The following is a 16,060-nucleotide window of genomic DNA, read 5'->3' as shown; positions in this document are numbered from 1 at the left end:
GAAGGGGGGTGGGGTTTGCATGACTTGCAGAAGAAATCTTTTGCTAAACACCTGAGGTTGTGGGTGATCCTAGGGGGTGAGCTCTTTCTGCAGCCTCTTGTTACGCTTTAATGACCAAGACAAATTCTGCAGTTATTTTTTTGCATATCTAAGTGCAGCTTACTCCAGAAGTTATTGAATGTCTAGGCTCCATAAAGTATTTTATTTGCTTTGTTTGTGATTAACTCATAGTGAGGATTTTATACAGTAACTGACACCACACTGCCTATTAATATGTTGAGGCAAACATCTGTCCTAATGGCATTTATTAAAATATTGTACCTGTTCCAACTTACATACAAATTCAACTTAAGAACAAACCTACAGTCTCTATCTCGTATGTAACCTGATGACTACCTGTACATTCCTTTCTTTTAAGGATGGCTGTGCATTTTAATTTTTTCAACATCATGCAGGGCATGGAAAATAAAAAATCAACTGAATCCGCAGGCAAAGATTTAGAAAACAAGGGCTTTAGCAAAAAGAAGATAGAAGATGTGTATGTAGTTAAAACATTTCTTGAGAAAGCGCCATCAGTACTATGAATGCCAGCTCTTTTATCCAGGATAATACACAATTTTCAACCATCCCTGACACCGGAGTGTCAGGACTTGTTACTATACAGTTTGTAATACAGCAATTAAAATTTGCCACAGCTGTAATGTTTGCTTTGATTTTTCTTTATGTGCTATATTCACTTATTAAAAATGTAACTCTAGCTAAAACATTTTTAGTGGGAGAAACAGGTATAACCTCTTTTTATTGCTGTTTCCAACTGCTGTTGTAGAAAAAAATACTGTGGCCCCATAAAAAAGTGTTCTTTAGCTCTCCTTTTTATGGATAAAAACTTCTCCCTGTTCCACTAGTAATCAGTTTTTTTCCTGGTTTATATGTCTTTTGGAGAGATTTACTGTTGTTTAATGGAAATAAGAGAAGAGAAGAAGTGGGGAAATAATCCTTACCCTTTTCCTGACCTGAACCCAAGCACAAAAATGTATACTGCATGTTACTTGTGCTTAGATGATGTGGCTGTATTTTTTTTTCTATTTTGTTTTTGTTTTGTAAGTGTTCAGTTTAATTACTTCCAGATCTAGGGTGGCTACCCTGTTTTCTCCACTGTATCCTTAGTGGAAGCTTGGTTGTCTTTCAGCCTTCTCTACTTAATTGAACTATAAAGACCTCCTGCTATTCTCATACTTGTTACATAGGGGGATAGAGGCATTTTTAGTTTATTTTTACTATTTATTATTTTTATTATTATTAATAATAATAATAATAATAATAATAATAATAATAAACAGGATTTATATAGCACCAACATATATTACACAGCACTGTACATTAAATAGCGAAGGAATGATTGTGTAAAAAGTAGATAATGTTTCTGATTTCAGTTTATTCACAGAATACACCAGGGATACCACACTTCTGTCATGATTATCAAGTACTTTCTGTATTTGCTGTAAATGTTTTTGCGTAAAAAACAAAAACTAATGCAGCCACTACAAGGACTGGTAAGCAGCTATAAAATAAATGTTTGTGTTGGGGTTCGGTAGTCTGGGTAGTTATAAAGTAGCATTTAATGCACTTAAAAATGAATGTTTTTTTTAGGTACAACTTGGATAAGTACATTCATTAGTCATTATATAGTAACTTTACAAAAGCACTCAGAATAGTGGTGCTGCTCTTTCACTGATCAGGCAGTAGGCTTTAGCAGAGAGGTGACATCCTTACTGTCTTTACCTGTAATAAGGAAAGATGCATCAAGCCAGAGTATGTAAACAGTATGCTTAAAGTCTACAGGCCTCAATTCTTACTGGGAACCCTTCTGTATTCCCTTTTTAGACTAGCTTTAGGGTCAAGTTCTAGCTGATTATTATTATGAGTGAAAGTCTGGCTATCCTTCAAAACAGACATTCAAAAAAATGAAAGGTGTTTCATTATCTTATAACCATCTGTGTAAACAAACCCTAAATATGCATAATCTGACTTAATTTACCAAAGTAACCTCTAAAGTTTTCTCCTTGAGCGGAAGTGTTCATTGTGCCCTTGTGGGACAAGACATGCAGTATTTTGAAGGTGGATAAAAGATCATTTACACGTCAGTCTGTTTAGCCACCGCAAAGTATGAGAACCAGGAGGCATAGATAAGCTTGTTTCCTGTTTGCATGGGAAATGGAACAGTTAGGATGTGATAAAATAAACCACTCAGCAACATAAACCTTTTAATAGTCTTTGTATTGCTTTGACCATTTGACTGTGATTTCTGTGAGTACATTGATCCAGTCGTGTTTTTAGACTGTTTAAAATATGCCACATTCTAGGTGAATAAAGACATAGACATGCTCTTTAAATTCTTTGGAAGCTTTTGCAAACCTGAACAGGTTCTGTCTGCGAAGAAAGACAATAGACGTCTTCCGTTTTATGCTGCTTTTGTGTGTGGTGCAGATCCTGCTATGAGCAGTGCATCTTTCCGAATCCAATTTTTTAAAGCCAAATGGGTTTTTGTAAGTAGCTATGGCTGGTTGCTAATGGTTTTTCTTCCCACAAACTGCTATATCCGATTCTAATTTAACACATTTATGGTCTCAGGTCTCATATTACAGCTGTGTACAAACACCAAAAAAGTGTTGGTGATCATCTCATAAAAATCTATCACTTTTACAGCTATCTCCTGACATAATGATCTGTTCTGCCCGATTTATAAACTAACAGTAATGACTGATGTTGTCTGCTAATGTAAATGGTTCATGGGATTTCTCCCTATTCATCCCTCTGGGATTTGGCTTTGTTGAAAAGCTCAAGAAGAAAAAATGGGCAAACTGTAATCTTTATCTCATTTGCAGTGTTTTCTGGAACACATTATTAGCCTACTGATTGGTTTTACTTGTTGCTTGTAATTGCCATTTGAATAAATAAAGCTGTAAGTGGATAAAATATGTGTTTTAGATCAAGGACCCTTTTTATGGTTATTAGACTTCTTAGATTCAATTCTAAAACAATTCTAAAGCTATAAAATAACTAAGTACTGATTACAACTTGGTTTTGGGAAAAGATACAGACCAGTAACTAGCAGAAATACTAAAAAAGCCATTATCAATGTTTGTTAAAGCAGCTAAACTTGGATGTTTTATGTGTTTATCCTTAAGATGGATCTGGAAATCACTATTAAAACAATACTTCTGATTTCAGCTGTCTCACTATATCAAATGTAATGAGGTAGAACAATTACAAGTGCCATATTTGGAGATAATTGTTTTTTTGTTTTGTTGTGTTAGTTTTTTTTTTTGTTTTGTTTTTTACATTTGCTTACAGGTTTTTGCAATATTCATTGAAAATGTTCACATTTTATTTGTTAACATGGGACAGCTGTAGGCAGTCCGGACTTTTACTGCACAGCTCTTGGTCCTGTCACACACACAGTAAAGACATCATGGTTATCCTTTTTCTACAGCATGGAGGAATTAAAGCCCATACAGGACCTAGATACATGGTGATACCTTACCTGCCTGATCGCAATAAAAAAAAACCTGTCTCTGTTCTATTGTGAGTGCCACTGTCTTCTTCCACCTTCTCCTCCTGTTTCAATCTTTGCTCATCTTGGTTGGATGGTCTGGGCTGACCTATCTCATATACAGGCATATGGAAATTCATTCAGTCCATGGGGATCTGGGATGTGCTAGTTATCCTGGCTTCCTACGCTTGGCTGTAAATGTGCAGATCAGTTGATGTATAATATTGGAGGTTTGTGCTTTTCTATTGGTGTGCTTAATTTTCATTATTGTCTTGTGGGAAATATTAAAAAATTCAGTAAAATTTAAAATACAATCAAGTATTGTTGTCAAAATGAATTATTGTATGTAATAAAGAAATAATCAATGCCTAGGTAATGCTTTAGAAATCAGCAAATCAGTTAACACCATAAGAGGTTGCATTCCTTCTGATCATATACCAACAGTTTAGAAACCTAGGGTATACATAGAATACAGAAGCCAACTTTGATGTGACTCAAACACAGCCCTGAATCAGTGGCTTTGTGAAAAGAGCCAGCATTGTATTGAATCCCAACCTGCAGCAGTATTCACATAGGGTCCCCATCCCACTGGAGGAAAAACAAATACTATTCAATGTCTCATATGGTTATATCTTTTTTTAAGGATTAACCTTCAGACAGCAATCTGAATTCATCCCAATCAGATAAGATGGCTTGGTCTTGGAGATTTCCCCATATGCTTTCTGTTAAATGTACCTGAAATACTTTTTGTTGCTGCAGTAATTTTTCTTAGTCTTTTTGATTCATTTAGTTATTGCCTTTGACAAAAAGAAAATTATCACATAATAGATTTTATGCCATTTTCATACAGCAATGTATTTGTAATGTTTCTTTTCAATACACACTGATAGTTTATCAGCTAGTTCTTTGTGGATGTTTGCATAAGCTCCATATGGTGTGTATTGTTTGTAAGTTTTGATTCATTGGGCCTGATTTATTAAAGCTCTCCAAGGCTGGAGAAGATACACTTTCATCAATGAAGCTGGGTGATCCAGCAAACCTGGAATGGATCTGGTCCAGGATTGAAAACATTTGCTAAGAAATATTTTTTTTTGAAAATCTATTCCAGGTTTTCTAGATTACCCAGCTTCACTAATGAAAGTGTATCTTCTCCAGCCTTTGAGAGCTCAAATAAATCAGGCCCAATATCTTTATTTGTATTGGTGGATAGATATCACTGTGTATATCATGTTTTTTTTTTATAGTATAACTATGAATGTAAATTTAATTGTAAAATACTGGTCAGTAAATCTATGTGAAAGTGCAAGAATGTTAATATACATACCAGGAAGTACTTTTTGTAATATATGGAAATAGTTCTGCTTAGTGTGTATTGCTGCCCTGACACCATGATGAGACTTTACTTTACTGTCCATTTAACAGCAGGACTAGAATTGAGGGGAGCTGCTGTCACTGTGACAAAAGACACAGATGGTAATAATCTAATAGATGTTCTAATCATTTCCTATTTTAGTGGAAAAAAGTTTTGCACTCCTAGAGAGATTTCTTCATTACTTTGCACAGGTGAGTTTGATCTACAGTTGACCATCTTCTGACCTGCAGTTGACCTACTTCAGGTAGACATTGCATACACATAGGCTTACATGCTAATGCAAACCCTGCCTAGTGCAGGCTTCCCTTTCTTTCCTTCAGGGCTAAAATGGCAATGCCAAAATGGCAGTGGTCGCCAACCCTTTCGGATCCACCGATCACTAAATGCACAGATGGCCGTTTGTCACTCAAAGGGGAAAAAACTTCCCTCAGAGTGAAGTCATAATGACAGAACCCGCCCATTCTGGGGCTCAAACCTGCGATGGGAGAGTGGGCCGGTTGTCTCTGGCTGCGCTCTGAGCCTACAATCTGTACAGGAGACGTGGTCCGCGGCTCTGTTCTGGCGCCCCCTAGTGGAGTCCTTCTCCTGACCCCACTGGGGGGGGACGCACCGGCCAGAGCTGCGGACCACTAAAATTTTCTTGCGGACCACCCACCTGTTGGCGACTGCTTATCTAAAGAAAGCCTTGTTAGAAGTCACTGAGACATGGTCATTAGGCAAGTAGATGTTAAGTTGGTGAATTGTAACAGGGAATGTCTAGAGGTGGCAGTTTTTGTTCAAATAGATTTAGCTCTTGAATGCTATCCTAATTTAGCAAACTTATTTTTATTCTAAATAAACACATAGCTTTGCTACTGGTTTTGCCTTAACAATTGACTTTGGAGTGCCCTGAAGATTGAGAACTAGAGGTGAGATTTTCTCACACTACACAGTATGGTAAAATATAGGTCCGTGATTGCCATGTTAGGAGGATTGTCTGCAAACTGACGTAGGTTTAATGGAGGAAGCAGACGCCTGCTGGGCCTCTTACTCACATTGATTTAGGAAGGGAGCTTGGCTTGTTGCTAGTACTAGTTAGGTATGATAAATATATATATATTTTTTAAATTTTACATTCCAGTCATGTGAAAAGACAGGAATTTGACACAGAGATCTTGATTTGGAATGTATGCTCTTGGTAGTGGTTGTTATCAAGGTGTTAAGCATTTACACAAACTGTCACACAGTCACAAAACTGAACAGCAACTAAAAGGAAACACTAATAAGACTTTCTTCTAATGTTTGCTTTTTTAATGGTAAAGGCTGTTCTATTAGCTAGAATAAATAAAACGTTAGTGAACAGTAGATGTAGAGTAAGCAGGTATTGTCTGTTACACTGAAAGGTGAACCTATGCTTATCAACCCATTTACAGTTGTCAGGAGGTGGTGCAGTGCATTAGAGGCCCTACTAGAAACAGGTTCAGATCAAGTGACAACTTGACCACGTGGCCTGCATTGGCAACATTGTTGGCAACTGCTACTCCATTAGGTGTAATAATATATTTAAGTCTGCCTTTTATTGTAAAGCATGACCATTCTCCTGTAATAAATATGAAAAAAATATGTGACTTGCCCTTTCTGGCCTTCATTAAAACAATTGTAGCAGCCTGGCTTACCTTCTGTTTTGGTTTTTGTATTTTTGTTTTTTGCTAGAAATGCATTTGTTGACCTTTTTATAGGTTGTCAAGACACAGAACTACTCCAACCCTCACCCACTGTATTCTCCAAAAGATTGACAATGTTTGTTTTGTTATTCAAGGTGTGGGCAAATTACACACTGTGACATAACACAGGAAGTATACACAGGGCAGCTCTAAGTGTTTTATATGATTTAAGGGGTGTCTTCATAATCAATTAAATGCTGTTAATTTTGTATTTAATGGTCAAAAGGGTAACAAATATAAAATAATTGTTAAGGTTTACATTGTTAGAGATACATAATGTCTGTGCCCCTGGTATTAGTGATTCTGATATGTGGTACTACAATTACCTGTCTATCTATCCTTTAATTAGCAAGATACTGAGACTTTTTACTCTGCAGCGGTATGTTGATCTTTCTATGTATTGCAGTTATCCATATCCACATCTAGTAAAGCAGACATCATCTTTAAATAACATGGCTTTGCTTGTTTTTGATATGTGTTTCTTGTTTTTTTTCCTTCCTTCCTTTGCAAATTCATAGTATTGTGTTTGCTGTTTAAAAATTTGTAGCTTTGGGGAATAAAGGAGTTTTCAGCTAAGAACGTATTTCTGCTGTCTTTTGGCGTTTTGCTTGTTACAAGTTCTACAAATGTACCAGGCAGGTTATGTGTGAATTTTTTTTTCTAGAAAGAAAAATTACCACAGAGGCAGCAGGAGACTTCTCAGCAAAAACAAAGCAATTGAGATAACTGTGCACTGTGTTTCACTATTGCCTAAAGTCTGTGGCCTTTACCACATAAAGGGGCCACACTGGCTCAGTTAAAGTGTTCTGATGTATACATGTTTCTTATTTTAAAATAAGGCCACATTTATTGTATATTGCCGTACCACTCACTCTCTGCAAACTGACACCAATTTCCATATGTTAGGTTTTATGAAGGTTGAAGAACCTTCCCCTCCATCTTGATGTAGATAAGGCACAGTTGTAGCTGGACTGATAGCGAAGAGTATCCCAGAGCAAAGCAATGTCCATACCAATTGGCGTAAGTTGCAAAGTTTGGTGGATGTTTAATGACAGGCTGATATTAATAATTTGCAGATATGAACAAAAGAGTCACCAACTGGCAGATACTTCAGTATCTGCTGGATTCAGGTATCCCAGTGACAGGCAAGCATCACAGTAATGGACAATTTTCCCAGCTTCCTCAAGCAGGCAGGTATTCTAGAGATAAGCAAATTCATTAGTAACAATACATTTATTAGTATGTTAGGCACTCGATTTCTGATCTCCCCATTAACATAACAGGTCTGGATTACTATCAGGAAGATTTGGAGTTAATCCAATTCCTTAACGCTGCTAATCTACATACCCACAGTCCTCAGATCATTGTGACTTCTGATGTATAGTGTCAGCTATAAAATTATTATCATTTTTGCTAGGCACATTATTTTACCACCTTCCCTCGCTGTGGCACTAATCCCTCTCTGTGTGAAATGCTTCCTCATGTCAGAGCTGCCCCCTCTAAGGTGTGTAACGAGGGAAGTTATCAGGTATAAGTATCATTACAGAAAGCAGCTGTATAGTGACTTCACTAAATTTCACTAAGACTAGGAGTCACAGACGAGGTCCTTTAGATCAGTGGTAGCCAACCTTTTAGGGCAGAGGGACCAAAAAATTTACCGGCTTCGTACAGGGCATGTGCGGGGAGCCAGGTGTCACTCAAAGTGGAAGAAACTTCCCCTTTAGTGAAGCCATTATGCCAGAACCTGCCCACTCTCCCATCACAGGTCTGAGCCTGCAATGGGAGAGTAGGCGGATTGTGTCCAGAGACACAACCCACCCACTTCCTGGAGCCTGCCAAATTAGTATGGAGCAATTAGTCCGTGGCTCTCACCACGGACCACCAAAATTTTTTGCGGACCATCGGTTGGTAACCGCTGCCTTAAATGATCTCTTATGAGGCGCAAGACAGAGGAATGCTTAGAGAAGTACAATAATTGCATTGTATTTTTGGTACCAAACATATAAAGTATTTATTGGGTACAACTAAAGTTTTAATTTTTTTTTTTTAATTCAGGCTACCTGTTCTCTATAATGTCACTTTGTTCTTACAGCACACTTTTCACCTGTCCCTTTATTGTGTTTAAGAAAAAATTACTGTTTTCTTTAAGTAGCTTAGCAGTTCACACTCTTTGAAAACTTCCTACAACGCATCACAGTATTTTTTTTTATTTTTGCTTTTCTGTCATTATTCGTCACATTTGATCCATTTGTGCAGGGTGGGTTAAATCTATATTGTACTACGTAACATGGTATGTAAAATGTAAACCAATAAATTTGGCCAGACAAGGCCACCTAAGGGTCTATTTACAAAGTAACGTCCATGGAAGCATCTGTTTTGATATGTTTCATTGTGAGCTTACTGGTAGATGTGGTACCATGTGAATATGCAGGGTAATGCATGAAAATGTAGCTTTCACTCTGTTCTGATAACTGTACAGTCTTTGTGTTGTACAGAAATGTATCTCCACAATGGTTCGATAAGCACATTTTGGCTTTAGGATGCAGCAGTTACCGAGTACTGGGTCAGGGCCAGTTTTGGAGTAGGCCAAACTGGACGATAGCTTTGGGCTCTATTTTGCGTGTTGGAGCATAGGTTGGAGGGCCAAATGATGTACAGTTGTACTGGAGGTTACCTTGGAATATTCAGTAAAGTTGAATAATTGTGGGAAGCCAGATAATCACAGATGCCTACCCTACTTACATTGTAGTAACTGACTTTGAATTATAACTGTGCACTCCTGTGTGCAGTCACACTAACAAGGTCAGTATAGGATACATTTTGCAGGGCATTCACCTAAGTCCTAGACTGTCTTACACCTTTTTTTTGCATGTTTCTGGTTTCCTGAAATGTATTGTTAGTGATGTGCCTACAGTTCTCTAAAAGGCACTGTGAATTTGCCAAGAAATTTGTGAGTACATAAAATTGTTGCCATAGCAATATTTTTGTCCATTATGGCTGAACAGCTGCATTTGCTTTGGTTCTCCTGTCTATCTCTTGTAGAGAAACAAATAAAAATGCAATATGCTGGGAAATATTACTGTTGTGTTATACTTGCTTACTCTTTCAAATAGTTGGCTTCCTAAGCTATTTTGTTTTCTTTTATATACAGGAATTTAGTAGGGTTAATGAGCTAGACTTTTTGAGAAAAGAAAAGTAAAACTGTGAGCACACTACCCTGCACACACAGTGTAGAGATCATTTATAATGTGACTTTGAAATGGCTTTGTCCTATTATGTTTTTTTTTTATCATCACACTTAAAGTTTATTTTGCAAAAATCAAAATATCACTTTGCATAGACATAGTCTATAGACATAGAAAAATCTTAACATATCACAATTTACACGTAATAAATTCCAGATAATGACATCAGTAATCCAAAACCACTAGTACAGTGCATTTGCAATGTAAATTAATATTAAACAAATAAATAGTCAGTGTGACTAGTCATACAAAAATATCCTCATATAGAAAAACTAAAAATATATAAAAAAACAAAACAAAAGGGTAGGAAAAGGAGGAGGACCTGGAGGAAGAAAGGCGGTAAAACTTTGATAATGCCTCTGAATTATCAAATATCAGCAATACTTTAATACCTCAGCATAAAAAAATTCCTTGTGATAATTGGCTTGTGAAAACCAAACTAGCTTCTAAACATTTTATGTATTAAAAATACACCCAACATGTCCAACTAGTATTAAAAGGGTCAATTTTATCATGTTTTTTATGGTGTATTATAAATAAATAAAGACAAATATGTTTAATATGAATGTAAATTAAAATGTTGGTAATTTTATATTTTTTGATGGCAAAATTATTACCTCTGGGGCATTGGGAGAGCAAAGCTCCACAGTCGTTCCTAATTGGGGTGATGTGTGGGTTAGATGTTTAATGGAGGACATTATATCTCGAAGGTCTGCCAAGACAGGTTTGTGCTCCTAGTGTCCCCTGTCCTCCAACTACTCAATTGTGGACTTTCTTATCTGTTCTGGGATAGGTGGCTGGAGAATGGCTCAATAGAGATGTCCCTTATGTCAGCTTTCCAAGAAGTGTGGGGAGTTGAGTAAGGCGGGGAAGCTGTTCGTGTGTTCATGCCCCTGCTTCCCTGCATCAGTATGTCCAGGGTAATTGCTCTGATGAGAGCAGTGTACTGAGATTGACAGAAATGGTGGGTGTGTTTACTCCCCTACTTCCCGGCGTCAGTCCGTCTCAGTGGGCAGAGTTAGGCCTTGACGAGGGAGGACGCAGAGTTCATCTGTGTGGCCCCATAAGGAGGAAGGATGGTGATGGGACATGACGCAGACAAGAGGGATCAGGTTCATGTTGGAAATACCTAGAGACAAATATTTTTATAAATCAGGTGCAGGAACTTTTGGATACTAATAATATTTAAAAAGGTGAGCTATTGAGGAGAAAAATTCTTTATGCTGACCATTTAACTAATATACAGGTAACATGAATAACTTTTAGGTAAGCACATAATAAGGTGATTCTATTATTGAAATGAGTACATTTATTCATAGAGTTCCTTTTTCCCCTGTATATAGGGGGATGATTGTCAGTGCACAGTACAATATCTGAAGGCTGAGCATTAGTTATATCCTCTTATATTGTGACAGTGAGTTATATAAATGGAATATTTATTGTCTGTAGGTTTGGATAGTTGCCCAAATTGATGTCCTGATTGCTTTTTGTCTGCGCTCTGCCCTATATGGCTGTCCCCTCCACATGTTTGATGTGCACAGAATAATATGGAGAAGGTTTGAAAATAAAAGGTCATTAAAATATCTACTGAAATGTAAGAAATTGATAGATATATCTGATGGACATTATTGTAACCATATATTGTTGTAGAAATGTATTGAATAACATTTTTAATAGTCATTATTGTATTCTAGATCTCACTGTAGATTCTTGAGCAAGCGGATAAAAATCTACGAAACTCGTTGAATCTTATATTTATGTGAGATTATGGAGATGTAATTGTGATGGTTTTATAAAATTATTGTATTTTTCTTATTTAAATAAGTTATGTTTTAGAACACAAGAACATTGGTTTTAAAAACATTTTTATGTTTACTAAAAATAAAGGTTAAGTTTTTATAATTGGTGCTTTAAAGTCCCTTTCTCTCTTTTGTTCTTTCTCCAATTTTATCATTTGCAGTTGCTCTCGCTTCTTCCATGAGATATGTCTTATAGTTTAGGAAGCCATGACCTTATAGATGGCACATTGGAAGACTTCCAGTAAATAGGTATCAATGATTTAGCTGCATTTAACAAATTAATTGTAATAGATGATTTGTGTTTTCTTGAGGAAAACCCACTAATATGTAATAAATGAAAAATGGGGGTGGTTTGTAGGGGGAAACCCGTAATTTGCTCAATACACAAGAGTACTTGCCTCCGATACCCTTGGATTATAGAGCCATAAAGCCAACGGCTTGGTGAGATCTCCAGCACTCGGCCGAGGTCTCTAAGAACCACCTGATGCGTACCATTGTGTAAGAACCTTGTATGTAACCTTGTATTTTCTTGTATTTTGGCACTGATGGAGCATTTGTGAGCAGGGAGACATGCATTTTGCTACTGTTCATCTGTTGTTGTCTTTTCTAAGGCACTTTCCTATTTACTTTAAAATCAGGACAAATCAGTAGTGTTAGATTCAAGATGTAGGTATAAATCATACATCATAGAGACTCTATGTCTCACTGGTTGCCTAGTGATACATAATTTTTCAAAATCAGAGGTGGGGGCTCCTATATCATGCTGCCTGGTGGTCCGCCCTCTCTTTTGCCAGCTGGATATTGCTGAATGATGCCTCTAGATCAACCCATTGTTTATACCCTTTCTTTGTGTTCCAATCAATCCAACAATCCGGTTAAAATATGGCCTGTTAGTACAGTTGCATGTAGCTTGTACACCTTTAAAATATTTGTTAGGTGCACTAAAAAGTAGAGTTTGCCTCTGCTGAACCATGTGAATGAATTTCCTGACCATTTAAAAAAAAACTTGTTTACTCTTTTGTATAAAGAAACAAAATATGCGTAATACGCACCCCTAAGTAAGAGAGGCTTTCTTGCTCCCATTGAAATGAATAGGCTGATTTAAATGTCTGTATTAGGGGAGAAGGTAGAGAAATAATTAGTCCTGCCGATTTGTTGTAGTTAATCTTTAAATTTGATATTTGGTGAAAAACCTCTAATTTATGCATCAGATTTGAGAGTAAGGTTTGTGTCTTGGTCAAAAAAAAAACAAAAAACATATGCTGCTGTTCTTTCTTTTGATCCCTAACTTCATATCCCGAGATGTTCTGATTTAGGGCAATCATCCTAATGAGGGGGTTCTACATTTATGATGAAAAGATGGGGGTATAGTAAGGAAAGCATCTGTGAATGAAGTCCCAGATACTTTACTGTTTCAAATATATAATCCCATGCCACTCTATCAAACGCCTTCTTGGCATTAGTTCAGTTCAGTAAGTAACACTACTTCCACTCCACATGTGTGGGCCCAGTGAATCAGAATAATGGCCTTGGTGGTATTATCCCTAGCCTCTCTTCCTGGTAGGAAACCTGCCTGTTCAAGACCAATAATACGACCAGAACAGGTGTAGAGACGGTTAGTAAACATTTTTGCTAACAATTTTAGGTCATTTCAGAAGAGAAATTGACCTGCAGTTAGTGCAGTAGCGGGCATCATTTTCTGTCTTTAGTATGATCGTGATATGAGCTTCAGTAAACATTGTAGATATTCATGGGTTGTCAGCCAAACTATTTAGGGCCTTGAGTAGAGGAGAAATAAAAATATGTGCTTAGGTGTCTATAGTATTGAGAAGTAAATCCGTCTGGACCTAGACTTTTCCCAAGTTTAAGCCGTGTTAGGACAATTTTAAAGTATGTCTTCTGTATGGGTCCTTCTAATGACTCTGCTTCCTCTACTGAAAGGGTTGGAAGACCACTTCTCTGGAGATTATTCCCAGTCTGTTCTAATCTGTCTGTATTAGCCTGACTAGACTTGGTATCAGTAGGTAGTTGATACAATTTAGTTAAAATGAATGGAAATGTGATGCTATTTTGCTTGCCAGATGGGTAGGATGCCTTTGTCATCAATCAACTCATAGATGTGGGAAAATTACGTTAGTTCTTTCAGTGCTCTTGTCAACAGTCTCCTACTTTTATTGCCTTCTTCCTAATTTAGTTTGGATCTTAAGAACAGAATTCTTTTCACTTTTTTGTCTAATAGTTGTGCAAGTGCCCACCTATTATCTTTTAACTTTTCTTTTTATTTGCACAGCTTGTGTTTATTTGTGTGTCCGTTCTAGTTCGGCTACCAATTCCTGAATCTTACCATTCTTTTCTCTTTTATATTTAGCACCTAATTTATTAGGTTCCCCTCTGATTATGCACTTGTGAGCTTGCCAGATATGCATAGGGTGTACATCAGAAGTGTTATTCTCTTTGGGAAAAGAAGACAGGGCATCCTCCATATGTATATTGGATATCCTGTCACTTAGAGTTGGGCTTAAACGCCAGTTCCAAACTTTACCACGCTCGTTATTTTTAGAAAATACAAAAGATATAGGGGCATGATCAGAGTGTATCTGTATACCAATATCTGTTTTCTTAAATTGAGGTAGGTCCGATTGGGATATAAAGAAATAATCTATTCATGAGTATTTCTGATAGGGAGTAGTATGTGAAATCTTTACTGTTGGTGACAGAGAGCGCCATATATCAACTAAACCCTTTGATTGCAACATACTTTTCATCTTGTGTAAAGTTCGATTTGGTGTAGGGGATTTGCCATTAGAAGTATCTTCCAGAGGGTTTAAAGGATTTTTGTAAATTCTCTTCTAATGAAATAATTCCAAGTGCAAATTTGTTTAACAATTTTGTTACTGTTTGTAAAAAATTTTTTGGCCATTATTGGGAAATATACATTGGCTAAAGTGAGGGGGCTACAAATAAACTGTCCTTGTAGAAATACAAATCGATCACTTGGCTCAAGTGATTGTTTAATAGGCACAAGCCCGGCATCTCTAATAATGAGTATAGATACCCCTTTAGTTTTGGAACTATCATCTGTAGCATGATATGCAATTGGGAATACCTAATACTAAGTTTGGGGATTTGCTTGCCTTTGAAATGTCTCTCTTGTAGGAACACAAAATCAGGTCTGGCTTTCTGGAGGTCGGAGAGAATTTTAGTTCTTTTCTCGGGAGTGTAAAGTCACTTAACATTATATGAAATAACGGGAAAAAAAATAGCCCATGATGCCTGTAATATCAGTATAGCATTAATGTGCCTGAAAATTAAAAATATGCATAATCTTCTAGAAAGCCAAATCAATTGCGTTCTAACATGAATATAGCAGTGCCAAGAGGACTTCAAATCTAAAATGTTAACCTGCTAGAAATAAATAGATATAAAAATAACTTTGTGGGTCAGATGACCAATTCAACTTTGGTGTTTAGGTATACAAATACTTGATAAACATCATGCTGTCTGATCCATGTTGCAAAGATTTCTTCAAAACTACATATACCATTAATTGTAAAATACAGTAGCCGAGCCCAGCTTGGGCAGCTGATTGCAGCTGGTCTGCTAGCACAGTCTCCGGTATACCCCTTCCTCCCAAGTTATTCCTCCTACTTTTATTGTCTAAATCTTCTATATGGCGATGCATATGAATAAGGTGAGTATTATGTGACTTAATGGCAGATTCAAGCTTTGAAATGACTTGTCCTCCTCTGGCTCCAGCACTGATGGTATCATCCAGTCTGGTAGATAGGACGCGCACATCTGATCCAAGATCGATAATCTCTGCAATGAATGTGTTCTTTATATCAGCTGCAGTGGAGGCCAGGTCTGCCAGTGTGAGTGAACACTCCGGTGGGTGGTAGAAGTATTGCTTACATTTTTGTGACCTGATGGAATCCCTCCTCGTTTTATCCATTCCCGGGTCAGGCGCCATCTTGTGAGCCGGATCATCTGGATCCCTGCGGTATGTCTTCAACATCTCAGGCAGATTGGGGTTTTGTGACCCAGAGATTTTGTGGCTAGTTTTCAAGATAAGCGTCCCTTTGTTATGGTTGCCCACCTGGGCTTTCAAAGCAGAAAAGGAGGCGTATGTGTCTTGTTAAAGCAGAGAAGAGAATCAAGCTGCGTCCATCTCGCACTTGTGCCAAACCACGACCCCTATTGTTTTTCTTTTTATTAGAGAAGCCAGTGGACACCTAAAAAGTACTTGTTGCCAAGCACTGCAATTAAATTATTTGCTTAGGTTACAGCAGAAATGTTTTACTAGTTTTCTTGTGTTTGTTATGATTTGTGTACCCTGGCATTGTGTTTCTGCTTTTTTCGTGTGTTCGACGCACACTTTACATGCAAAG

General features: G+C 37.2%; 1 protein-coding gene across 1 annotated transcript in view; it reads left to right on the top strand.

Annotated features, from left to right (window-relative positions):
• Nucleotides 1–16,060, top strand: part of CRIM1 (cysteine rich transmembrane BMP regulator 1) — a gene marked incomplete in the record, with an annotated part of 392,052 nt that overhangs the window by 48,259 nt on the left and 327,733 nt on the right.

This window comes from Pyxicephalus adspersus, chromosome 4 (genome assembly GCF_032062135.1).
Source record: "Pyxicephalus adspersus chromosome 4, UCB_Pads_2.0, whole genome shotgun sequence".
Taxonomy (NCBI): Eukaryota; Metazoa; Chordata; class Amphibia; order Anura; family Pyxicephalidae; genus Pyxicephalus; species Pyxicephalus adspersus.
Note: the sequence above shows the minus strand (reverse complement) of the source record. Positions and strands in the feature narration are given on the sequence as shown.